Below are 27,709 nucleotides of genomic sequence, written 5' to 3'. Positions count from 1 at the left end.
GTTTTACAATTCCCAGCATCTGGCTTCTGCTCCTACCTCACTACTGATGAACCAATAGTTCCTGAATTGCTAAATCCAGTGGGCTTTTAAATTATTTCCTAGATCTCTCTGTGCATTTGACCCCATTGATAGCTCCCTCCCTCTGAAAGTTGCCCATTGCCCTGGCTTCCATTGTACCATACCCTCTGGGTGGTCCTCTAATTGTGTCTTTTTGCCTCTTTCCTGGACTTCTCTTCTTCCTCTTCCCCTGGGTTCATCCCCAGCCCGTTGCTCTTGCCCTGTACACTTTCCCTCAGTACCCTCATCCACCATCATGTTTGTAGCTACTCAGACATTTTATTTGTAGTCCAGTCTCTTGTCTGCAGTTCAGACTCAAATATCCAACTGCTTGCCATGTCCAACAGGCACCCTCCAACCTAACATGTGCAAACTAACCTCATCATCATCCCCCTTAATGTGGTTTCTCATTCTGTGCTCTCTGTCCCATTTTGTGACACCACTGTGTCGACCCATTCATCCAAACTAGAAACCCAAGAATCACTTTTGGCTCTTTTTTGCCCTCTTTTGTTTTCCATATCAAACCCGTTACCAGGAACTGCTAATTTTTCTTTTCTTTTCTTTTTTTTTTTTTTTTTTTGAGACAGAGTCTCACTCTGTCACCCAGGTTAGAGTGCAGTGGCTTGATCTCGGCTCACTGCAAGCTCTGCTTGCGGGTTCACGCCTTTCTCCTGCCTCAGCCTCCCGAGTAGCTGGGACTGCAGGCACCTGCCACCACGCCTGGCTAATTTTTTTTGTATTTTTAGTAGAGACGGGGTTTCACCGTGTTAGCTAGGATGGTCTCAGTCTCCTGACCTCGTGATCTGCCCGCCTCACCCTTCCAAAGTGCTGGGATTAGGGAACTGCTAATTTTTCACGCTAAACATTTCGTGAATCCATCTGCAAGGCTCGCGATCACTACCACTGTTGTAGTTCAGAACTACTGCGACTTGTGATGTTTCATCTCTTGCTTGGACATCTGCACCATACAAATGACCTTTCTTCCATCAGCCTTGTCACCATGCGATCCACCTAACATGCAACCCAAAGCAGACCTGCTGTGTGCAAGCTTAAAACCCTCTAGTGTTTCCCTACTCTGCCAGATAAAGTACAAAATATTCCCAGGCTAAATTCTAGCCTTAAGTCTGCTGCTTCCTCCCTCTTTCTAGTCTTATCTCTAACAATTTCCTGTCTTGCACTTTGCTTTCCAGCTACATGCAACAGCTTGGAATTCTACACATGAACCATATTATTTCTTTGCACATACTGTCTACTTTGCCTGTAAGTCTCTTCTCACTCTTCTTTCCTGGCCCACTCCTACTTTTTCTTCAGTCAACACAAGTGTGTCACCTCCTCCAAGAAACTTTCCCTTATCTGTCCTGTCCCCACCCCCATCCCAACTATCTTTAGCCTTATCAATACCCCGTACATAATCCAGTCATTACATTAATTATATCAGTATCCAATTTGTGTTAACCTGAGCTATACAGTTCATTGATAGCTGTTAGCAACTTATTTCCTTCAACTAAATTCAGACTTCCTTGAATAAGAATTTGGCACAGAACTGGAACAATCTTTGTCTGTTCCACTGCTGATAAAACTGAGTCATGAAGCTGTTCACATAAGGATGCATTTATATATTTTTTTAACTTTTAATTTTCTTCTTTCATTTCTTCTGAGGAAGAGCAAACAAGTCACAGATACAAGTATCTTTTATCTTCTCTTATGACATCCATACTTTACGTATATTTTACTCCAAAAAGAGGCTAAAATTAAGGAAAATGAAGTTATTGGCTTGCATAGCGCATCATAGTGTCAAAGTGTCACAAGAATCTGTTTTCTGTTTCCAGAACAATCCTCTTACTATTTTATTACCTTGTTTCTCTGTGAATTTTTAAACATTTAAAGGTCTGTTTTATGTTAGCTTTATTCAGTCACATACTAAGAACACGGATTTCCCAGGGTGGCCAGTTACCATGCCAAAGAAAGGCTTTTAAAAGCTTTATTTATCCACATTTCAGATATATTTTTTTTCATACTGAGAAATAGCATGCTGAGCTTTGCTGTCCCCAAAAATACTACACATGCTATTTTCTCAGGAAGAAGAGTGAGGTTTATTTTTTCTTAATGAAATGCCAAACAAGCCTGGCCGATGTGCCAGGCAGAATTAAATTGGAGCATCTTTGGCAGTAGTCTTCATTGTTCCATCCGTGCAAGTGTTTTATGAAAATTTAGCTGAAGCATTTTTAAAAAATGTTTTGGCCAGATTCTTTTTAGAATAAAGTTGGGACATTCAGAAATTTGGGCAGTACTCATGATATTATAAATATTTCCAAGACTGGCTAAATAAGCCCCATTGTGATCTTACTCATTTGATTCAGGCTCTTCTTTCCACATCCATCTCAAAACTTCAGCCCTTGGCCAACACGAGCGTGAATGTAGTGGCAAAGTTCAGATTTACAAACATTGTTTGTAAAGTCATTCTATTTTTAATTGAAATTCCCTCAACCTATGTTTTACAACACTGTTTATTCACTGTCTCTTTTTGTTCCTCCTAATATCAGAGAAGGAGCAAACATACATGCCTTAAGGAATCCCTTTGGAAACCAAAGTTTCCAAAAAGCACACACCAAAATGGAAAAGAGACAAAAGGTACATTCCCGTTTTTAAGTACATTGTCCAGTTTTTATTAACATCTTGGGGACTGGCAAGTTTTACTGAGCTAGTTTAGTGAGTATTTTAGTTTTTGTGGAGCATATGAGGTCTATTATGAATACTCATCTCTTCTGTGGTAGCTCAAAAGCAGCCAGAGACAATACCTAAAGAGAAGAGTGTGACTGTGTTCCAATAAAACTTTATTGACACAAACAGGCAGCAGCCTGGGTTAGGCCACCGGTCATGGTTTGCCAGCCCTCCATGTAGCTTCCCATTACTCCTCATTACTTCCATTAGTAACTTTTTTTGTTTTGATTTTTGACATCATGGAAATAAATATTAATGCTTTACTTCCGTCACGAGTAAAATTGTAGGTTCTATCGAAGACAAATACAGGAATTTCTCAAAGATTAGAAAAAATTGATGCTCTTTAAGATTTTTAAATTTATTATTTAATTTATTTAATATTTAATTAATTGATTTATTTATTTGTTTATGGGGGTGGTTAGTGCAGAGGAACCCAGAAGCCCCTCATGCCAAGCACCACCCAAGATTTTTTCTATTTTTGAAGTTCCTGCTTACACAACTGTAAGTTTCTTGAGGGGAGCAAATAGCTGAGAATTTGTCTTACACTTTCACTGTGACCAGGTGCATGGTTCTTGGGACAGTCATATTTTCAAATGAATGAATGAATGACTAGGCCACTGTATGCTATTGTCAGTTTGGTAATATTGTAGACAAAATATCAGACCTGAATTTTTACTTTCTTGGCCCTTTGTGCTCTGTTATTTCAAAGGTTCCCATATTAGTTGCACTAATAAAGGGCTAAAGAAGCACGCTGTTGATGATGGTGAAAGTGGGATGTGCTTTCACCTAAGCCCATGCTCTGAAACAGCTACTCATGGAGGTTTTTGTGGTAAGCATGTATAGATAGGTTTTTTAAAAGTAGGGTACGATTTTTATTTCTAGTGCTTTAAATCTGTTCAGTTAAAAACAAGAAGGAACATTCTTTTTGTGGTGAATGTGGGCAGAGAGCAAGATGGATTTACTAGTATTTTCTATTCTTTAGACTTGAGGTTAACATGGGCATAATGTTCTGGATGAAGCTTTGGAAGTACTTGTGAAGGGTAAGTGGCCGTAAGCCAGAAAAGATGCCATGTCCCTCAATTTAAAAATGTTTATTTTACAGAACAATGTGACCAACAGAAATTGGTAGGCTCGATGATTTAAAAAACTTGTAATTACACTCAGTGTTCTCTATGTGGAGGTGCTATGACTTATATCTCCTTCGTTTCTTTAAAAAATACTTATAAAAATAATAGCTATATTGAAATTTAAATAGTGAAAAGGAGCTGTACCTCCTCCCTCCCCAATTCTACTTCTTTTCCCAGAAGAAGTATTAATTGATTTTTGTCATTTTAAACTTTTTTCTGTAAGTACACTTGTCTATGTGTGTATGTAAAGCCCAAGTGGGATAATATTATACTTAACATTCTACAAATTGCTTTTCGACCTAATGTATGTAATGTATCATTCCATGCTAGCCAATGTAAACCTCCTTCATTCTATTTATTACTGTACTTCCCTTTATATAACCATTTTTTACTTTTCTTTCTTTCTTCTTTAAGCACTATGGACTGTGCTTTGCTTATATTCTGAAGATACTTGTATTAGTTAATTAAGGAGATGGAAATAGCTCTTCTTCTTGTGGTGGGGAAATGAATATTTACCTTTATTAATCTAGTTCTACTTTTAAGTGATTTATGAATGAATGTCGATGGTGTTGTAGAGTTTTATAGCCCTCTGTCAAATATGTCCTGAGTTCTTACAGTGATATATTTTTGTATAAATATGTGTGTCTATAGCAATACAACCATAAGAGCTATGCCTGCACATGCACGCACACTCACATGTGCAGATTTATTTATTTCAAGTAGACAGTTCAGATGGCCAAGCTCAGAAGTGGACATCATTCTGACATGGATCTGCCTTTTGTGACAATGGCATCCTAACAGATATAGTGTGCAGATGCTGAGCTTTTAGAATATTCTACCATCCTACAATAATTGCTACATGCTTTTAGTCATATTAACAACAGCATCTTTAGCTTCCTATGTGCCGAAACCTTTTTACTATTCAGAGACAGCTATTTTTAAGATTTCAGAATTTGCTTGCAGCCTTATTCTCTGCAAGATCTTCCCATCTATTTCAACTGTGTCAAACTATGATAAAAACAGAAGAAAACAAGGATAGACTATACATGTCACTCATGTTGGCTGAGAAATAAGCTGAGAGAGCAAGAATTGGATGATGAAGGAATAAATGTAGCATCATTTGAAAAAGAGCTCTTCTCTTTCAAACTATATATAACTCTTCCGTTGTAAACTAAGACTATTAATAACAATAATTATAATAGTACCTTAGACTTCTCTAGTGCCATATAATTTACAGAGTCTTCCTTAGCTTTTAATTCCTTTCATCTTTTTGACAGTCTCATCAATTAGTCAGCACAGAGCTTATTATTTCCTCTCTATTTCCCCTTTCTGCAGTTATTTCTTGCTGCTCTTTCCACACCTGGTGTATCAGGGTCAGACATGTAGAAGACTTCCCAGCCTTGAACACTACCCACAAGGCATTATGTTTGGACAACATGCTTGGTGACATGTTAGAATGTGGAAATTTGTGCTGAGGTTAACATCCCCTTAGGAGAATACAAATCATCAAAAAGCTCAGGTCAGATAACTTAGAATGATTGAAGTCATGCTGCATCTTTTAAAAAGAGACCTGTGACTATTAAAAATGGATAGCATGGATTAATTCCAAAGATTTATTCTCAGTTATACCATAGAGTCATTTGCATTCCATCCATTTCTCTAGTAAATTAGCCACTGATAATCATAATTATGACCCTTAGGTACAATAAGACAATGAAATGCCTCCTGAATTATTAAAAAGTGTTAATTTATGTCTACTCTATATGCAAGTTTTGAGTATTTTACTGCATTTCCACTCACTGAAAATTGGTTACCTGCACATATGATAGATACATAAGATTAAATTTTACTCATGGTAGTATTTCATTAGAAGAAATTCCTATTCCTAGTGTTGAGCAAATGTGGTTATATTATATACAGATTTCCTCTAGATTTCCGTTTGATATCCATGATCTTGACTGACTTGCTTGTTAGCTTTAGGTAATTACTTAAGAAAAATAATGCCAAGCATCTGCCTGATAATTTGTTATGAGCCAACATTGTCACATACATTATTTTATTTATTATATGAGCCCCCAAGGCATTATTACCAGCATTTTATAAAATAAGCCTCAGGAAGCATAAATGGTTTGCTCAAAGCCACATAGCTAATAAGTGGCAAAGAGGAGAGACAGTTCCATCTGTCCAAGTCAAGAACTTTTTCCATCAAGGCGCAGCCATCTTGGAAACTAGTCTCTCAGCATTTACATCAGGGCATTTCGGCAAGCCTTGGGCCTCTCCACATGTAGGCCCACCTGGCAGTGTGTCTTTTTAGAGCTTCTCCAAGCAGGTAATATCAGCCAACAAGTCAGAGATCCAGAAAGCTTGTAATCCTGATTATCTGTGCAAAGGGATAATGTTTCCCATAATACATTGCATTCCATCAACTTGGAGATAGGTACACAGAATGCATCCTTTTGTAGAGACTGCTTTATTTATTCTACAAACAAGCAAGACCATGACAGAGTAGGACCCTTTGTAATAGTCTTTTACCATAGGTAAGAATGGTAAGCTTTGAAAAAAAATACAGGTATAGACATTCTCCATTTACCTTGGATGCAAAACAAGTTTTCCGCCTTTGCCTGATAAAAAGAACAGGCAGTGCCCACTCTAAAGAGGCAATGTGAAATAAGAGAGAGCTCTGAATGGGCTTGATAATCACCTCCTGCTTTTTAAAAAAATTTCTAATCAGAAATCTGTTTTTAAACAAGCTGCCCTAATGTGAGTAAGTGACATAGCAAAGTCATTACCTTGAACATGCACCTATGAAAAGCAGCAAAAGAAGGTGAGGGCCGTCTTTGAGGAAGACAGACCTTTGCCATTAATATTAAATAATTATTTGTAAGAAACAAACGATGTCTGAAGGTAGGGCTGATCTAGAGAAACTGGAAACATTAGAGCAGGTTTCAACTTTTTCATGAGATATTACTGATACTGAGTGTAAATTTCCAACCAGAATAAAGCTGATAACAAAGCAATACTACATTCATTCATTCTGGAATATTAAATAGAAATGGCTTCTGTGTATCTTAAGCCACTTATAATTATTTCTGACATGTTGAGTGTACTGGGGACAGAGAGAATAGAGGGTGATTGGGAGAAACGAATTTTTAATGGGATGTCAGTCTTCAAAGATTTGAATGAGTGGTCCCAGAAATGATCATTCTTTAAGTATGACATTGCCACTTAATAAACGAACAGAGAAAATATTGAAAGGAATTCTGTCAACATTCTGGAACGACTGTAATTTTGCACAATCAAGCAAAATGACAAGATCAAGCTTGATGTCATGCTATACGACTTGTAATTCTGTGAAATTATAAAACTTATGAACAAAAGGGAATGAGAAATGTGTAGCATTGGCACTGGGAGCAGCAGGGAGATGCGGAGTCTGAGATTCCAGTTCTGTCCCCTCTGACCTTGCTGATATGCAAATTGTTTCATTATGTAAAAAATAGCAGGGGTGAAACAATCAAGATTTCCTAAGAAAAGAATTTCCAGTTTCACCACAGAAAAGATAAGTTTTGCATTTGGAACGTCTGAGAGCATCTGAAGTGTTGTCTCATTAAAATTTATGATCATCAGAATTAATTCACCTTCATTTCTTTAAGAACCAAATCACCTGGGTTGGATTTGTGTGTGGGATCATAAAAAAAAGATAATGAGAAATGACAGCGGGTCTGTGGAGTAGCCAACGACAGACACTGGGTAGATGTGACCTTTTTTTAAACTTTCCATTTGATATTTTGAGATTATTTGTTAGACTTCGTATATGATATGAAATAAGGAGTATCCTTTCCAAAACTTAAGTTAAAAGATCTAAACGTCTTTAAAAGAGAACTAAACATGCAACAATAAGAAAAATGAAACTGCCACAAGAAAATAAGAATTTTGTAATTTGTTCAGAAAATCTGAAAAGCACGTTTGATGGACTTCCAGCAGCTGGGTTGGAGGGAGTGAGGTATGGAGTAGCAGCAGTAACAGCTGCAGCTAATAATGTTTGTTGAAGATACTGGAGATAACGCTGTGACTGACACTGTGCTTAAGTAACTTAAAGATGCTCTCAGATAGAAAGTCTGAACATCAGATAACCTCCCCACATAGTTACTGCAAGAGTCCATTCCGTTTGCTAGGGCAGCCTCATCCTCTCCAGTGAAACCAGGTTGCCTCGTTTAGCTCCTCGCAGTCTTTGTTCTTCACATCCCCCGGTTGTCTGTGCCAGTAATTCACGGTTGAAGTTGCTGACATCTCTTGCCAGTAGAAGTCATTTGTGTCTTTCCTTGTGTTTCCATTTTCCTTCTAATCAGTTAATTGCTATGAATAATTTATTTCTTCTCTAACACTTCAACCATCTCCTTCTACCCCCACGGGTTCTAATTCTAAAACTGCTGCTCACTCTGTGAGACTTTTGGCAGAAGGCCTTCTCTGGGACATGTCATCCCCATCTAGAGACCTGGAGACTGATGATAGCTGAGATCCCTTTTCAGAATTAGAGCTTTCTGGCCAGGCGCGGTGGCTCACACCTGTAATCCGGCGCTTTGGGAGGCTGAAGCGGGTGGATCACCTGAGGTCAGGAGTTCGAGATCAGCCTGGCCAACATGGTGAAACCCCGTCTCTCCTAAAAATACAAAAATTAGCTGGTGGTGCATGCCTGTGTTCCCAGCTACTCAGAAGGCTGAGGCAGGAGAATCGCTTGAACCTGGGAGGTGGAGGTTGCAGCCAGGAACCTAGGTGGGTGCAGTTAGGATTCACATTGAGACACATTGATTGTGCCTTGTTTTCAGTCTACTCTCTTTGTCCCAGATGAGGCTACACACAAACCCCTTTATTCAAAACTTTAATTCTTGACCAAGGCACTACCTATATACATCGAGACTTTCTTTCTCTGAGGATTGCCAAAGAATATCTGGTCTCTGAGGTACTGGGAAATGAGGCAAAGGTGTCTCTCTTCACTGCTAGCTCCTTGGGGACCAGCAAGCGGCTCTCAAGTTCCGTGGTGGCCAAACTGGAAAAAGGCAGTTCAGTGCATCCTGGGAATATCCAGGTGAAAGTGTGAGATTTACCTAGAATAGCTTCTGGGCCTCTGGGGTTTTCACGCTGTCTCTGGTGAAGGTGTCCATTTTAGAACTGAAGCAAAAAGGTTTCAATCCGTTCCGTTTTCTTTGTATGGCACGTACCCAGTAGCTCCATACAAGTGAGCACTCAGTAATTAATTTTCTCCTAGTCCTTGCATTACACTTTCTTTGGGATGGAAATTTCTATTTTATGCTCCAGAATAGCCATTTCTAACTCACCCATATGGCCTCAAAGAGTTGGGACTTAAACATAAGCCTATAAGCACCCAGATTATTGAGAAGTATGCATAAAAAATGGACAAGCTGAAGATATGGACAATTTTACTTGATGTTTAATTGCACAATTGTTAAAATTGCATCACTGCCATCAAGGTCAATTTGACTTAAGTAACTCTGTTTAGAAATATGAATTATGATATAAAAACAATTAATCAGGCAATACTTTTATGTTATTTAAAATCTTGCTGTATAGGAAAAGCTACTTTTAGGCCAGGCACAATGGCTCACACCTGTAATCCCAGCACTTTGGAAAGCTGAGGTGGGAAGGTCACTTGAGCCTCAGGAATTTGAGAGCAGCCTGGGCAGCATACAGTAGAGACCTCATCTCTACTAAAAATACAAAAAATTAGCCAGGCATGGTGTCATGCACTGTAGTCCCAGCTGCTTGGGAGGCTGAGGCAGGAGGATCACTTGAGGCCAGGAGATTAAGGCTGCGGTGAGCTGTGATCGTGCCACTGCACTCCAGCCTGAATGACATAGAGAGTTCCTGTCTCAAGAAAAAAAGAAAAGAAAAAAAAAAGGCTACTTTTAGCTTGTTAGGTGATAACATTGTAAACTCTGATGACTTTTTAGGTGGTTCTGTCACAATCTGTAATTTGTCTATGTTCTTGAAAATAGGGGGAATAAAATTATTTGTGAAAATAGGTCTCAGTGAATTTTTAAAGCCAAATAGTCCCTGCGCTGAAAAGATTTCGTGTGAGAACAACCAATTTTTCTTAAATCTGTGTTAATACTTTCACACTACCATGACAAATTTTAATTGTTAATGCTTAGTTGCAGCTGAAGGCTAGTCTATATAAACTAAATATAATAATAACAATAGCTCATATTTATCAAATGCTTGATATGTGTCATGCACTGGGGTAATCATTTTATATGGATTAATTTATTTAATCTTCACAATCCTAAACTGTAGTACTATTTTCATTCCCATTTTATAGACAATGGAACTAAGTCATAGAGAAATAAAACACCTTGTCTAACTTGGAATAGGTAGCATCAGGATTTGACCTCAGTAGGCCTGATCCCATGAGGTTACATTTCGGTACATGCTCTATTCCTAGGCCCAATTTAATAATTTTTATTCTTACAGTTCCTTTCTTATGTGATATTTTTCACATTTACAAACATCTTAAAATGTAAGTTTTGAAAGGTGTAAAGGAAATCCTGAATGAGATTTAGAAGAATGAGTGAGTGAGTGAGAAATAGAAGAATGAGCCTGGCGGACGGACAGAACAGTTTACAGAGTAAAGCTCTGGTCCCAGGCATGTTAATTCCACTGACATAGGAAGGAAAGAGCCAATGTAAAAACATCTAAGAGAAAACAGACACTGGAGCCAGACTGCACAGATTCAAATCCATCTCTACCATTTACTAACTATGTGATCCAGGGCAAGTTACTTGCTGTCTCTGTAATCCTGGTTCCTCATCTGTTAAATCGGGCTAATAGCATCTATCTTATAGGGTTGTTGGGGGATTAAATGAGTTTCTATACACAAAGCATTTAGGACGGCGCCTGGCACATGGTCAAGTACCATAAGGATGTTTGCTATTTCATTATCATCACCACCACCTCCACCACCATCATCATTATCTTCATGTGACTAAAATATGTTTGGCAACAATATTATATTTATATTTAGACATTCTCAGTGCTTTCATATAGAAAAAAAAGATACAAAATTCAACTTATCTTGGATAACTTTGCTAAACAAGGCAATTAGAGCAACTAGATTTCTTTTGTTTTATAATTTGAGTGGTAATTTAAAAAACTAATCAGCCAGATGTTGTCATGACTCCGTCTGAAGTTGGAAGTTCGCACCCAGCAAAAGGGGATTTGATGTACAAATCGCACGACTAGCAGGCTGAAACAGAGTGACTGAACACTTATCTTGAAAATCTTAAGTTGGGATTGGCAAAAAAAGAAAAATAATGAGCTACTCCCATTTGCAAAGTCCAAGTGATTAGGGAAAATGGGTTTGAGTTTGACCTAATTAATTTATTTTGGGGTGATATTGATAGAAGTAAGTGTATCTCATAGATAACAGTTCTGATAGGTTCCCACACAGTTAAACCTTTGCTTCTGCTTTCTTCGATGAATCGAAGTGTATGCATTCTGAAGCCCTCTGAGAGCATTCACAGGGGTGAGACAGGCTTTATTCCTCCAATGCAATTTGGTCCAACTCTGCAGCTCACCTATAGGGAAGGCTGGCAAAATTCCAAAGGTGATTAGTGTCATTTCTATTACTTCACAGGGTGGAGTGTGTTTGGATGGATGGAAGGGAAAGCCTATAATTTCATGGCTGTTAGTAGAACATTTCTGCTAAACCACTTTTTATCTAAAACATTCCAGATGAGTCGAGGGCACGGTACTGTCACCAGAATCGAATGCACCCATAGATGTTACTAAATCTTAACAGAACAAGTCAGAAAAATGTAAATATTTCCTCCAAAATGTTGATTACCTTTTAACCCCTTTGTGTGTGTGTGTGTGTGTGTGTGTGTGTGTGATCACAATCATCTTTTTAATTATTTAAACCCTGTGGATTTCTCTATTAATATAAGATTAGCATTGCAAGCTTAACCTGGACCAGTTGGGAAGAGGTATTGCATTTTAAAATTGTGCCGCCATTGTCTTGTTTAGGAAGAATGACTTGGGTAATACCAAATGTTGAGTTATCAAGTATTTCAATACCCATATGCATCATCTTCTGTAAGTGTAAGCATCTTCTCATTCTTACAGATTCTTTGAATTACATTCTAAATGACTACCATGTCAATAGATTAGAACAACAATTGTGTCATGGCTTTTTTGTCGTCATGGGCCATTTTCATCAAATGTTCAGTAATTTCATTGCACTGTGTAATTAGGTGAAGAAACTCCACCCGAGCGTCCATGGGTCAGCTATGTGGACTCTAGCTGCCAAAGGCGCTTCTCCTTCTGAACAGAGCGCTTTGCTCAGCCAGTGTAGACATGGCCTGATAAACAATGGAACTTCTCCCTTGAGAACTGGAGTTTGGATTGATCTAATTCGTTAACTCAAAAATGTGCACAGGTTTGATGAGCGGTTCAAATGCCTGCCTTTTAGTGAAACGAGAGCTTAAATTGACAGTACTGTGAAGAATTCAGTAATTTATAATGAACTTGAAAGGCAGTAGCACTCACTGTTGCAAAAGCTAATCAAGGGACTATCAAATCAAAGTTTTTACATGAGCTTAAATATCGTGGCAGGGAGGTTGTTCGCGCAGGTTTATATCTGTCAGATCTTAACACTAAACCTGCCAGAGTGCAACATGGTCCTGTCACTTTTAACCAAGATGTCACATATATTGTGGGAAACACGCTGCTCTGCATTTTCTTTTCTAGGATTTTACTGGGAAAAGCAAATGTAAAATGAAGTTTTTTGTTTGTTTGTTTGCTTTTTTTTTTTTTAACACTACATTTTTATTTTGCAGATTCTCAGGATGATGAAGTAAGTGATGGAATAGGTTGCCAACTGTAGTTACTCCACTCAGCACAGAATGGCTGCGGGGAAATAGAATCAGACATGCCCAAAGAAGTCTGCTTAGGGTGAAACAAATACCTTTGAGGTTTAAATCAGGTGTGTAAAGAATATTGGAAACATGATGTCTTGTTGTTTTTTTTGTTTGTTTGTTTGTTTTTGCATTTGTGTTTGTCAAGAAAAGTAGAAAGGCTGATGCTTCTTGCCTGTTTTTCCAACTCTTTTAATGCTATAAAATACAACCCAAATTTAACCCATTCTCTCTCCTAGGATTTGATATACCCTATTTACTCCCTTGAAGGTCCTCTATCTCATCAAAGCCTTAGATTTTAAAAGCATGACTGTAGATTTTTATATTCAAAAAGATTTTGATTTTGGAGATATTTTAAAATTGGGAATTGAACTCAGGCTTTATCATTTGTCTATTTTCTTAGAAGAATAAATGCTATTTGCAGTATAAGAATTAGCTGCCAGAAACCTAAGAAAGTTATGTTCAAATTATTTTTACAAATAGATATTCACATCACCTTTAAACAGTAGTTAAATGGCTCAGAAAAAATCAAGCAAAGTTAACATTTTTTAAAAAATACAAACCACATTTCTTCACAGGATGAGGTTGTGCTTAATAACGTATGCTTAATTCATTCAGAAACTACACGATTTTTGTTGCTATATTTTGTTAGAAAGGAAGGAGAGACTGTTTCTACAGGTGTCATACAAAAATCAACACTGAGCCAAGGATTATTGGATCTCATAGAACCACGGAGACTTGGCAGTGAAATTCTTCCAAAGGTGAGTAGGGGCATTTATTTCCCTTCCCATGCCTGCAGAAATATGACACAATGAACAGAGGCTAAATTTAGACAGGAAATAAGTCTGATTTGAAACTGTACTGTAAAAAAAATAGTGATACTTTTTTCAAGCAAATAAATGGGAAAATGTAAGTAGAATTTCAACATATACATTTTTCTTATTTATTTTCTTAGATTCTTTTCTTTATTCTCTCGGGTACTTTTGAAAAAGAAACCCCCAAAAATGGACTCCTTGACTGACATTTTATCTGTAATTCAGATCCTATGATTTCCACATGGAATACTTGCATTATATGATATAAAAGAGTCTGTCTCTTAAACCTATAAGCAAGAATGCAGCAACCTGTCAGTTTCCAAGAAAAGGCATATTATCTACATAATCACAGTCACTCTTACAAATATGAGTCCATCACTAACCTTCCTTATTTAAGCTATGTATTTTTCTGGCTAATTTGTGCTATAATTTTTAGACACAAACTTGCTTGTTTACATATTTTACAGTTTCTTCTAGATTTCTTAAAGCTAAAAAACCATACATAACATATTGATTGTTTGACTGCATTGCTTAGCATTCCATCCGTGCAGGCAGACGGTGTTCCTAGGTTTGGAAATACAAATCCCATGGGAAGTCAGCTGAAGACCATTTTATGCGTCACTCATCCTGTTACGAGCCCTGTGCTGTTCTGTCTCTCTATAGGGTAAGAGATTTATTGTGAGTTGGCTTCCAGAAGTAGAAAATGCTGTATGCTAATGGATGTTGCTTCAAAGTGGCTTCTGGAGCTCATATAGAAATTGTTTTATAAGCAAAAGAATAATTGGAACAATTCAAGTTACGCATACATGCGTGTTCATCTGTCCCCAGGTAGCATTTGGTTGTTCTATCCCGGGATCCACATTCTATAATATTATCTTCTTCATGTGAAGTGAGATGGTAGATTGTTCATTTTTATAATGAATTTGAGCAGAATGGAAGATTAAGGAAAATAATTTAGACCTCAAAGTAGAAAACTGACAAATTACCATCTTGCTTTGTCTGGGGATAGATATAATTTGAGTTTTAGTAATTTGTGGGATCAAAAATGGATTATAAGAAAATTAATCTGGGTGCGGTGACTCACACCTGTAATCCCAGCTACTTGGGAGGCTGAGGTGGGAGGACCCCTTGAGCCCAGGACTTTGAGGCTACAGTGAGCTATGATTGTGCCGCTATACTCCAGCCTGAGCAGAGACCACATCGCTATAAATAAAATAACATTAAAAGATAGTTAAAATATAAAATGCCGGCCGGGCACGGTGGCTCATGCTTGTAATCCCAGCACTTTGGGAGGCCGAGGCGGGCGGATCACGAGGTCAGGAGATCGAGACCACGGTGAAACCCCGTCTCTACTAAAAATACAAAAAATTAGCCGGGCGTGGTGGCGGGCGCCTGTAGTCCCAGCTACTCGGAGAGGCTGAGGCAGGAGAATGGCGTGAACCCGGGAGGCGGAGCTTGCAGTGAGCCGAGATTGTGCCACTGCACTCCAGCCTGGGTGACAGAGCAAGACTCCGTCTCAAAAAAAAAAAAAAAAAAAAATATAAAATGCCTTCACATTCACAGTAATATAAAAACTTTAGTATTTTTTTTAGATTATTACTTTTTGCTGGCCAGTCAAAAATTCTTACTTTTTTTTCTTGTTCTGAACTTTCAGACTGGCTGAAACCACGACAGTTGTTTAAAATTTATGCTCTAACTTTGGATCACCTAGTTAATACTCTGACTCTGATTATTACCAAAGACAATGTTCTATAAAAGATATTCTCTATTAGAAGGATGCTCCTGCATTATTAATAAAATCACAGGGAAAATGCAACATTTTGGATGTCACATCTAATAAGGTAAGATTTTATCATGTCTCGTAAGATGTGATTTCATACAATTTTACTTATGACTATCTTAGCCCCATGAAAGTTTTCATTTATCCATTTGATATAGATATCCAAATGATATATAATATATATATCCATTTATATTATATCTATAATATAAAGCTTCATATACAATTATTTAAACTGTGACCTAAAAGCCGGGCTATTGAATATCTTTTGTTTATGTGTAAGTCACATTATTTTTACTGTTTTTTTCATCCTTTGCAGCTTAGAAAAATATGACTCAGTACACCATACAGCATATTTAAATTAAAATATAAATTGTGTACATCATTATTCTTATGGGGGGGGGTGCTGTGAAAGGCATGCTATTCTATAACCCTGGACAAAATTTGACTTTTGATGTGTGAATTCTTAAACGTGCACAAACCAAAGACAATGGCATATATACTTTGACACATTCTGAAGTTAAAAGAGGACATGAGGATTGTGTGATAAGTGGCAGCCTTGTGTCTACTATTGTAATAATATAATGTCTGCATGAGAAGAAAAAAAGTACAAAAAACAATGGCGAGATGATGGAGAAGCTGAACATAAGTAAAATTCCAGGTACCTGTTGATGCAATATGAGGATACTAAAATATCTAGCCTTCTATGTATGCTATATATACTGTAATCCATCAGAATGGAGGCACTGTCCTCAAGTCCAAAAATATTGGTGTGTTCAACACTGCTACCCTGTATACTATATTAAAATCCCTCATAATATGTAAAATACATATTATCCATGTCTGAGTACCGTGATATAGCCATTCTCTCTTTGGGTTAAGTATAGCTTATGATTTTCCTAAAATGTCGCAAAGATAAGCATCTACTAGATAATTCATGATTTGTAAATATCATGACTGTCTGAGGGGAAGTGGCGATTAAGGGAAGCATAATTATCTTCAATGTGAAGAAGGTCTGGGATGACGACTTTGGGGAGCACAGTGTCTTTGGCTCCTTAGCATTTTCTTGACTTGCTTTGTTGTCGTCCTTCTGGTTCTTTCTGGATCCATCTCTCTTTTGTTTCCATTTGAATCCTCTATTGTATTCCAGTTGGCAGTTAAAGAACAGAAACACAGCAATAAGACTGCGTGGCTACATTTTCCCAGTACCACCAACTGGGAGTTAAGCTGACTAACATTTTGAAAGCCCAGCCCATTTCATTCACAGCAGGATGGCAGGTAAAAGCATTTCTGTATTAAAGTATACACTTTGTTTCTTCAGGTTCTTGGTCTAATTTCTTTTGTTTGCCAGTTGGGGGGAGAAATGAAAGTAGGTTGGGGATGAAATGCCTGGGGTGTTTAATCAAATGCCCAGCAACTCCTGATTATAGGATGCAAAAATTTCACTTTCGAGGATTAACTATGGTGGATTTTTTTCGACCCAAATGGGTGTACCCTTCTCTCCAGCATGTTATGGGGCTACTTTCTACCACTGCCAAAATAGAATGTAGTAGAAGAATTCCAAGTAGTTTTAATAATAACTCCTGGGTTATTAAAAATTAAATATTTGGAGTAAAAAATCCCATTAAATATACATGTTTGTGAAGTACCTCAAACTTATGTGTTTTACAAAATTTTACGTGTCATTATTTGCTCCTATTAGAACAAGAAATTGAGAATGGGTTTCACAGTGTTCTGTTAGTTTGATTACTGTGTCCTAAGTGGTAAGTATAAACCTCCTTATGTATTTTGTGAAGCTCATTTAATCAAGCAAATATTATAAAGCACACTATCATATCACTATGCTGATCCTTGACCTTTTGGCTTGTCACTCTCTTGTGTTGGATGTCTTTTTCTCATGTGCATGCAGATGAAGCTTGGGGACAGAAAGAGTGAGGAAAAGCATTAGCCGTGCTCCCTGAATAGTAATGGGCTATGGAACTGTCTTTTGGAGGGGACTTTCCCTGGGAACAATGAAATTGGGATGAATATTATCAGTTTGCATTGACATCGAATGCATTTTTAAGGGAGCTTTGGTCACTCTAAAAGAGTCATCTTGGATAGGTGAATGCAATACACAGTTGCAGTAGGAAGACTAAGGTTCTGAGATGTGTCAGATGACAGTGATACTATCATAACTCATTTTATGAATGAGTCAGAAAGTTCCTCAGCTAGTGCCCACATACTTATATATTGAAATAAATTTTACAAAGCCTCTCCTTTCCCTGGAGTCTGCACATGTGCCATCTTACCATGGAATATAAACCTGCTTTGCTTGGTTTTATATTCTATGACCATCCTCTAGATATTTCTTATCAGATTAGGTCAACAGTTAACAGAGAGTGCAGTGGAAAAGGAAAATAACATTTTCAAAGTTTTAGCAAGAAAAATACGAATAACTAAAGGTGAATGCATGTGCATGCTATGACTGTAACTAGAATCTTTTCAAGGGCTTGAGGTCCCTCTGTCTCAGTAATTAGACAAATTCCGTAGCCAGTTTGGCCTCAACCTGACAAAGATTTTCTATTTATAAGTGTCCTTTGGGCCCATGAGGAATTTTGGACCCTCATTTATTTTCTAAAGAGAGGTTCAAGATCAATAAGTTCAAAATATTTCAAAGTTGCCATGCACTTCTCTGTTTAAATATAGCAGCATTGCTGTGGATATAAACAAAATCATTCAGACACTGACCAGGACAACTCCACGGCACTCTAGTGCACTAAATGACCCCCTCATTGTCTAATAACATGAGGCCTTACATTTGTTCAGTGCTTTCTGGTTTTCAAAACCCTTTCCCAAGATAGTCATGAATGAGGGTAAGATTTAGAGAGGTAGGGCACAAGGATGATTTTTTTTTTTTTTTGCATTTCTTTTTCTAACTTGATAAATGAAAAATGCTAGAGAATAAAATGTGTTTTGTTTTTTAATCAAAGAAACACATATAATGTGAATTACAGCATAATTGTCATGGTGAGGAGATGGGGAAGGAGGCAGTCACCCTTCCGCTACTGTGTTTTGCAGGGGTCCACTATGCTATGTTAATAAGTTTACAGCTCAAAAGAAGGCTGTACCATTTCTCTCTAATGTGACATAAAGTTAATAGACCCCTTGAACAGATTCGTCTTGAAATATGAAGATCAATTATCCATGGTTCAGGTCAAATACCTGCTCACACATATTTGCTGAGCAGACTAGTCCAAATTTTTCAACAAAGTAATAATATAAATAGAATAGGGGAGAGAACAAGGACTCCTTGGGTCTAGGGGTGTTACCCCAAGCAAGTTTTAAGCAAAACCATTTTTAATTGGAAGCTTTGTGATTTAGCTTAGAAATTCACTGTATTCTGTTATGATTATTTTATTATTTTTTAAAGTTTTAGTAATAAGGGGCTTTGGCTTCCTTGCTACGGGGATCTAGAATATTGATGTATGTATGAATGTGGGTGATATGATGAAAATATTACCAATTAAGTTTGGTGCACAAATATGGTGGTTGAACCAGAATTAGACTGGTTCGCATTCCTGCTCTACCACTTATTAGCAGTATAAACAGTTTCTAAGAAGCAGTATAAACAGCTTCTTCACCTACAAAATGAGGAAAGTAATCATCCCCATCCCCGCAGAGTGCTTGTAAAGATTAAACAGGATAATGAGTATAAAGCCTATGGTAAGAGGTTGTTGAGTCTTAGCAATGATCTTTAATATTGTTGTTATTTATTGCCTGTCTTTGCATGTATACACGTATCCTCTATATACAATTTTTCTGTATAATGCACTATGATTCAAAAAATGTTGCCTAAAATTACCTAATAAAAATATTAAAGAAAATTGTTTCAGGCAATCGTGGTAACTACAGAAACTGGGCAAATCGTGAAAAGGCAGTACCTTCCGTTAGCATTACCAGCCTTTCTTGAGAAGGTACACTCTTTCCTTATTGGCTCTGCCTCTCTGTTTTTCTCTACTGCTAAGGTCTCCTTTCAATAAGGACCTGAAATTCATCCACACAAAGATCTAGATGACTGAGAATATTTGAGGTGCTGCCCTTGTGAAGGTCACTGACCTCTTATTAAGTGTCAGATACTAAGCTGATGAGGTTTCAGCCATTGGTAGCAGCTGGAGACATTTGTCTGACAGTGTGATCTACCCCTTGCCTTCAGGAGCTCTCAGAGTGGTAATGGTTAAGTGGGCCAACGGGTAAGGTTAGTTCTGCTGAAGGTGCCTGCTGGGACTCTCTGTGGGGTTTGTCTGACATCCTCAAAGGCTGCCTCTGTCTCTAAGCCTGGGACCATTTAGGAATGTCTGTCAGCTTTTTCGATTTTTTTTTTCTTTTCTCCCATTTACATCTGTGGGTTTTGTATCTAGTTATACCTTAAACACAAACTATAATCCTTTGAACATTTTTTCCTAATATTCTTTATTTTTGGATATACATCAAGTTTTTTTTTCTACCCACATCTCATCCATATACTTGTTCTTGGTTGTCCATTGTATTTCTTTCAGAGATCTGTTTTCATAATTAAGTTTTTCACATATCTGACTATTTTTCTGAGATGTTCTCCTGAAATATTCTTTTTTAAAATGTAACTTGTTTTACCTGTATTTTCTGTACCCATATTTTGGGATTCGAACGATTGGGTTCAAATTTAAGATATGCCTTCACTAGCAATGTATGCTTAGAAAACCATTTAATTTCTCAGCTGAGTATGTCAGAGGTGGAAATAGAAGGCTCTGCCCATAGTATTGTAAAAATCAAATCAGATCAAAGTGTTTTGTAAAGTCTAAAATGATGTAGAGCTTTTTATGTTTTCTTCTTTTTCTTTTTCTTTTCTTTTTTTTTTTTTGAGACAGAGTCTCACTCTGTTGCCCAGACTGGAGTGCAATGGCACGATCTTTGCTCATTGTAGCTTCCACCTCCCAGGTTCAAGCAATTCTCCTTCCTCAGCCTCCCGAGTAGCTGGGATTGCAGGTGTGTGCCACCACTCCTGGCTAATTTTTGGACTTTTGTACAGATGGGGTTTCACCGTGTTGGCCAGCCTGGTTTTGGACTCCTGACCTCGGGTGATCTGCCTGCCTTGGCCTCCCAAGGGATTACAGGCATGAGTCATCATGCCCAGCCTATGTCTTCTTTTTACTCATTACAACTAGCCCTTCATGCATGTTTTTAAAAAGATGGGCATGAAGAGACACATCATGTTTAATAATTTGTGAAAGAAGAGATAGGATGATCTCTCTTTTGACATTTTTCCCCATTACCTGAAAGAACTATTCTGTGCATTCCTATGATATGGCTGTCAATTGCCTTCTCCCAGCATTATATCATTCAATGCAGAGAGGAGAATTTTCTCTGATGTAAATGTAAGAGAAGAAATGTCCGCTGGTAAACAGAAGCAGCCTGTCCTGCTGCTTTGGGCCACATCCATGAACTGTTTCTCAAAGGGTTCAGATCCTTTTTGAGAGCATCAGTATATGACCATGTCATATACTGACTGAATCAGTCATGGATTTCAGTCCATGATTCATAGACTGAAATCAGGAAGCACGAGTGCTTCAGGATCCTCTACACAAATGAGGGATGATATAAGTTAATATTTATCAAGAACCTCCTATGCATAAGACACTTCCAATAATAATGACTGCTGACTTGAGGTTTTTGCTAGACACTGCATAGGCACTGAACTACAGATTTTATCCAAGTTATTTGATCCTTAAACCACTCTGTAACACTGGGGTTGTTACATCCACTTAACAGTTGAAGAAACTGAGGGCTGTCTGACACCAAAGCCAGTATTTATTGGATTTTCCCCTAGGATCCTGGGATGCAGATATTATGATATGCATTTTGCAGCTAGAGCCATTGGGACACAGAGTGTTTAAATAACTTGTCCACATAGCTCTATGTGGAAGAGTGGCAATCCCATTCAAGTCAGCTCGACCCTGAACACTCCACTGCACTAACTTGCTGAGTATTTCTAATCTTGGGAAGAATCTTTCTTTTAGTTTTCTTTTAATTAACAATCAACTATAGATTGATACTTTCATAAAATAGAATACAATTGAATTACTAGAAAAATAAAATTAAAACCCAGACACACAAGACAGAAACTCAATTTTGTATTATTAGATTCAACAAACATAAAATTACTCTGCCACTTTGCTATAGGTGTTTCTAAATGATCGCTCACAATGTGTGTGCCTATTTTGTGGTGGACCAGTAACAAAACTGCTGGACTCAACAGCCAGCCACAGACAAGGCTTTGAGGAGCACTTGTCTAGGACTGTGGAATATGACCTAGCTGAAGATAAAGCGGTTTCCTTATTCATTAGCAGAAGTCTTGTAGGCATGGATTTAATTTCAATATTTACCAGTAAGGCCTTGGATAGTACCAAGGTAGGAAATAGATTAAAACACAGTTAAACGTTAAAAGCCATTACCCCTACTTTTTGTGCTTTTTTATGTAGGGAAAGTTAAATGCAATGTCTTAACAATATACCCACAGGAATTAAATTAATTTTGTATGGAATACATATTTGAAGGCCTACTGTCTTGTAACCTACATAACTGAGAAATGTAGACCATTGTAAATTAGCTTATTTGATAAAATAGGTATACCACTATGTTGCAGGTATATTACTTTTTCTCCAGAGGACAGGCTCATTGTTGTGTTGATTAATTAACATTCTTACCCACTGTATCCAAGCAGGTTACAGAAATTAAAACTTGCAGGATGACAAAGCCAGAAAAGCAAACATTTCTGGTTAGTTCCCACAGTGACACTATAGAAATGCCTGTCACCTGCCTCTCCTTGCTGGGCAGAGCAAGCTAGCTCAGCATTGGTCCCCTTTTCAGCATTTGTCAAAGCAGATCTTAGAATGTCCATGAAAAGTAGCTGGTTACTGTCATTCAGGGGAGAACAGGGACTGTAGCAGGTACCTGTCTCCACCCCTCGAGAAATATCCACAGAAAATAGATGAGAGAACAAGCCTTAATAAATAGACGATGCAAAAGTTGCTATTTTTGTGCTTATTTGGCAATATTATATGCCAGATTTCAAGACAAAACTTAGTGTATCTTGTTTCCTGACCCACCCCCTCAAAGCACGTTACTGCTGTTTGGAATGCCGCACTAACTCAGTATTCGTATGAGTTACGGATAATAATGATTGGGCTTTAACTTTAAGGAAGAGGTATTAGATCAGAAGATCTGTTTGGCCCAATCATTGCATTATATGTGTTGTAGTCATGTCAATGTAGGACTTTTTATGCAATCAATGGAGGTAAAAATAATGGCAGAAATTAGAAAGAATCCTTGTTTGTCTTATAATGGAGCCTTTCCTGGCCATTAAATTGGTGACCTTAGTGTCCTGAAGTTCAAATGAAACTCCTTCATTCTTGTTCTTAAGCAATGCTTTGTCTTGGTGTAAAATCTATTATTTAAATTTAATGTAATAATTCATGCATTGATTATTCATTTATGGAGTGCACACTTATGCACCAGGTCCTGTGGGAGATTGCTAGATCTTGGAGATAAAACTCTGAATACTTGATTTTGCCCTCAAGAAGTTTCCACCTTGGTTGTGGAGGCACACAGAGACAGAGATTGAAAATATTGTAGCATCTGCTATAATAAATGATTTTTTTTTTTTTGAGACAGTCTCACTCTGCCACCAGGCTGCAGTATGATGGTGCAATCACAGCTCACTGCAGTCTCCACCTTCTGAGCTCAAGCAATCCTCCCACCTCAGCATCCCGAGTAGCTCAGACAACAAGCACGTGCCACCAATGCCTGGCTAATTTTTTCTTTTATTTTTAATAGAGACGAGGTCTCACTAAGTGCTTAGATTGGTTTCGAACTCCTGGGCTCAAACGATCCACCCACCTCAGCCTCCCACAGTGCTGGGATTCCAGGCATGAGCCACTGTGGGGCCTGTATGAATGCAGAACTGACAAGCTCTGGCCGTCAAGTCAGGAAGTGCTTCACAAAATAGTTGACATTTAGCCTAGATAAGGAAAAATAAATAAGAGTTCTAAATGTAGTCATAGTAAACACTTATATTGATATTCTTGTACAATGTGACTTCCTTGGGCTCTTTTGATTCATGACCTATTTTCTTGGAAGTCTTAATCTCCGAATAGAGCACCTGTTTTCATGGAATCTTTCATGTTATTTCTCTGCTTCTCCATGTCATGTTCCTTGTGTCTGGGCAATAGCTAAAAGCTAGTGTGGCTAAAAGCAAATTTTGTTTATGCTTTCCATATCTCTCCACTGCCTGTCTTTACCATATTGATTGCCAGCAGCTTCCTTCTAGTTTCAAAAACTTAGCATCTGTTGCTTATTTTAATTTCCTTCTTCTCCTGTAACAAAATTCATCAGGAGTTAACAGGCTCCCAACTTTTAAATAGGACTTTAGCCTTGCCTGCCAGGATCTGCAATACAAGGCACACCGAAATAGTATTTAATTTGTTTAAACGAAAGCTTATAATGACTCAACTTTAGCTACGTGACCTTTGACCACATGGAGACTTTTGTTTGAAAAAATTAAAATGAGTAAATTATCTATAGGGAGATTGGAGAATTTTAAAAACACTCCCTTTCTATTATTTTTTTTAATTCCAGGAAAAAAAAAGTGGGATGCTTATTTAAAAAAATAAGCACTTTGAGGACTAATGACTGTAACCGTGCACTGCTAACTGCCAAACCAGACAAAGTCCACAGACAAAAAAGATAATGTTTAACAATGGGAAAAATTCCCCAAGTGAGCCAAATAGGCCTCTTCATGATGTCTGGCTGCAAATTAGACATTGGTGAATCCACCCAAACTTGGAGTCATTACTAAATGCCAATGCTACAATAAATGTCAGCTGAAGTGTGAAGGGAGCAAATCCCTGCATGCCTCAAGAAAGTGGAAAAAGTCCATCTCAGATCTTATTTTGGTACAGACACACTTTCTATTCCCATCTAGAATATTGCAGTTCAGACATGGATAATGACTAATGCATCTTCAGATGCCCACAGTCACTGCTTGATAAATATACATCACTATTCATTTATTAAGAAAGACCAATACAATTAAAACTTTTTTTTTCTTTTTTTTCTGTGAGACAGTCTCGTTGTGTCACCCCGGCTGGAGAGCAATGGTGCCATCTCGTCTCACTGCAACTTCTGCCTCCTGGATTCAAGCGATTCTCAGTCATGTACCACTGTGCCCTGCTAATTTTTGTATTTTTAGTAGAGATGGGTTTTCACTATGTTAACCAGGGGGGTCTCGAACTCCTGGCCTCAAGTGATGGCTCACTCCTGTAACCGCAGCACTCTGGGAGGCCGAGACAGGCAGATCACTTGAGGTCAGGAGTTGGAGACCAGCCTGGCCAACATGGCAAACCCCCATTTCTACTGAAAATACAAAAATTAGCCAGGCCGTGTAGCACACGCCCGTAGTCCCAGATACTTGGGAGGCTGAGGCAGGAAAATCGCTTGAACATGGGAGGCAGAGGTTGCAGAGAGGAGAGATTGCTTCAGTGCACTCCAACTTGGGCGACAGAGTGAGACTTCATTTCCAAAAAAAAAAGAATGCACAGATGCACAAACTTTAATGAATAGATTTACTCTAAATCTTAAATACTAGGTTTCCTAAAATACGTTTCTTATTTTATGTCAGTATTTTCATCATAATATTACAATATTGCCTTGAAAGCATTATCAGCTCAATGATCTTCATGTGTAAAGAGTATGATATCATAAAACCTTACCTTTAACTTTTTGGCTTTTGTGTTACCAATAAAGAGGGATTCTGAGAATTGTATTTATTTTTGTGAACATGAAGAAAAAAGGAGTCCCTAGAAAAATTAGATTTGCCTAAAGGGGTCACTTACATTTATTTTGAATATTTATTTTCACTATACCTTGGCTATCCTAATGCATATGGTTTCAGACTTCAATTTATTTTATATCCAGGATATGAGGATAGGAAAAATGAGTGAGTTCTCTTTACACATTGCTCTACTGAGTTCTAGCCTTTGGACACATAGAAAATGACTCTTGGACTTTCTTTCTCTGATTAGAGAAGGAAATGGTAAAGGAAGTAATATAAAAAGGATTATCTTCCTGGAAACCTTGGTCACTCCTGTTAGAGAGTCTTTCATTTTAATCTTCACGTTATGTTCACTTTTATTTCACTTTGCTAGTCATGGCTTATGAAAGATTTTAATTGAAAAATATTTGATTCTTATTTTCTCTCTGGGATTTATACTTTGAAATAAGTGAAATTTAGTGTCTGATGTGCAAATTATTCAGAAATGTCCAAAGCAAAATCAATATAATGGTTTTTCTTTTTCTTAAGGCACTTGCAAGAGCAATTAGAAATATATTAATAGTTAACTCATTATGCTTACAGAATGACAAATGAGCTTCAAAACAGTTCTGATTTAAGAATGTCTGGGCAATCAATGATGAATGCCAGTCTCGTCAAATAAGTGGCTGCTTGAAAAGAATTTGGGTTTTGACAAAACTTTAAGCAAAAATTGACAGCAGCATAGGGCTGTGTTTAGATCTCTTGCATGGTAGCACACTAGCAGATGCTTGGTTCTGACAACAAAGACTGAACAGGTTTACAGTGAAAACTGAGTAACATTTGTCTTCTGCAGTAATGAATTCTCACTGTGAATCACAAGTGGTTTCTTTCATGCGAACCATAAATATAAATGGTGGCAAAGCCATGTATTACACTTTTTACTAACTTCAGTCATTCTTATCCATTAGCTTACAAAATGCATATATTTGTTATTGCATATTAATAATGGTGTGGATGGTACACAGGTGGCTTCTGTTTTACTAAGATCACTTTTATTTTTATTTTTCTAGAGCTTTCAATATAATCCAAAGACAATTTTAGAGCTGGGTTTAAGTTTTGATATCACTGCCATGACAGAGTGCTTAAAATGAATTTAAGATGTCTACTTATAAAATTCTTGTTACAAAAAAAATTCAGAATTTCAATTTGTACATTTTCAGATGGGATGGAAAGAAGGTATTGTCAGATCTTAGTACCTGAAAACCAGGTTATTATCTTATACATTGCCAAGAGGATGAATATACAATAAATGTAATACATGCAGGTGTGAACATTTAAAATATTTATTGACTTCTGTATAAATGAGGTCAATTAATCATTCTAAAAACCCATATATTTTAATAAAAGTAGCCATTATAACTATTTAAGTACATGTAATGATACATTACACTTTTAATATATAAACCAGATAGGTAGATTAAAAAATATAAACATTTGTGACCACATTAGATTTTATATTACAGTAAATTAAAAGGCATTTATTAGCTATCAAACTATCTTTTTAAATGTCCAAATTTATAACATAATTAAAACTTTATAGAATGGCTCAAAACTCTATTTCTTTTATGACTGATTTATCTAATTCATAAAACTAATCTATATTTAACATGAGAGACATATTGAAATCAAAATAATGGTGAGCCTCTTTATGTGAAATTCCATAATTATTTTTCAGCGATTAATATAAAATACTTATTTATCAAAAATATTTGTCAATATGAACTGATAACCTGTTATCTTCCAGGCACTGTGCTAGGCTCAAAGATAGAGATGGGAATGAGATAAATTATCTGTCTTTTAGGACATTGTCAAGTTGGGATGAGAGGAAAAATCAATAAATTGCCAGACAAAATAGAGAAAATTTAGTGTCAGTAAATCCCTATGCAGTAACTGGGAAATGTGTCACCTAAAAAAGATGACATTTAAACTGATTGCTGAAGCATGCGGGTTGAAGACATTAGGGTAATCTTTTTTTTTTTGGTGGGGGGTTGTAGTCTTGCTCTGTCACCCAGGGTGGAGTGCAATGGCGCAATCTCGGCTCATCGCAACCTCTGCCTCCTGGGTTCAAGCGATTCTCCTGCCTCAGCCTCCTGAGTAGCTGGGATTACAGGCACGTACCACTGCTCCGAGCTAATTTTTGTATTTTTAGTAGAGACGGGGTTTAACTATGTTGGCCAGGCTGGTCTTGAACTCCTGACCTCATGATCCGCCCACCTCAGCCTCCCAAAGTGCTGGGATTACAGGCATGAGCCACTGAGTGCCGCCAGAGAAATCATTCTAAGCAGAGAAAATAACACCTGCAAAAATATGCCACAGTTATGTTGGGAATTTCAATATGATGGAGCTCTGAGTGTACATGTATGTGAAAAAAAAAGGAGGTAAACAAGGAGGTAGAA

The 27,709-nt window shown here is 37.5% G+C and overlaps 1 long non-coding RNA gene across 3 annotated transcripts in view; it reads left to right on the top strand.

Moving 5' to 3' along the window:
• Positions 1-12,758: 12,758 nt before the first annotated feature.
• LOC115836913 overlaps positions 12,759-27,709 on the top strand; it is a 69,004-nt gene continuing 54,053 nt past the window's right edge. Inside the window, exons 1-5 of one of the 3 annotated variants that reach the window (XR_004031919.1) lie at positions 12,759-12,900; positions 13,489-13,593; positions 14,183-14,311; positions 15,302-15,488; positions 16,578-16,705. This is a non-coding gene — a long non-coding RNA (uncharacterized LOC115836913). Of the gene's footprint in view, positions 12,901-13,484; positions 13,594-14,182; positions 14,312-15,301; positions 15,489-16,577; positions 16,706-27,709 lie in introns of all 3 variants that reach the window. The other 2 variants (XR_004031918.1, XR_004031917.1) reach the window with 2 other exon arrangements.

Source organism: Nomascus leucogenys, chromosome 10, assembly GCF_006542625.1.
Source record: "Nomascus leucogenys isolate Asia chromosome 10, Asia_NLE_v1, whole genome shotgun sequence".
In the NCBI taxonomy this organism is placed as follows: Eukaryota; Metazoa; Chordata; class Mammalia; order Primates; family Hylobatidae; genus Nomascus; species Nomascus leucogenys.
Note: the sequence above shows the minus strand (reverse complement) of the source record. Positions and strands in the feature narration are given on the sequence as shown.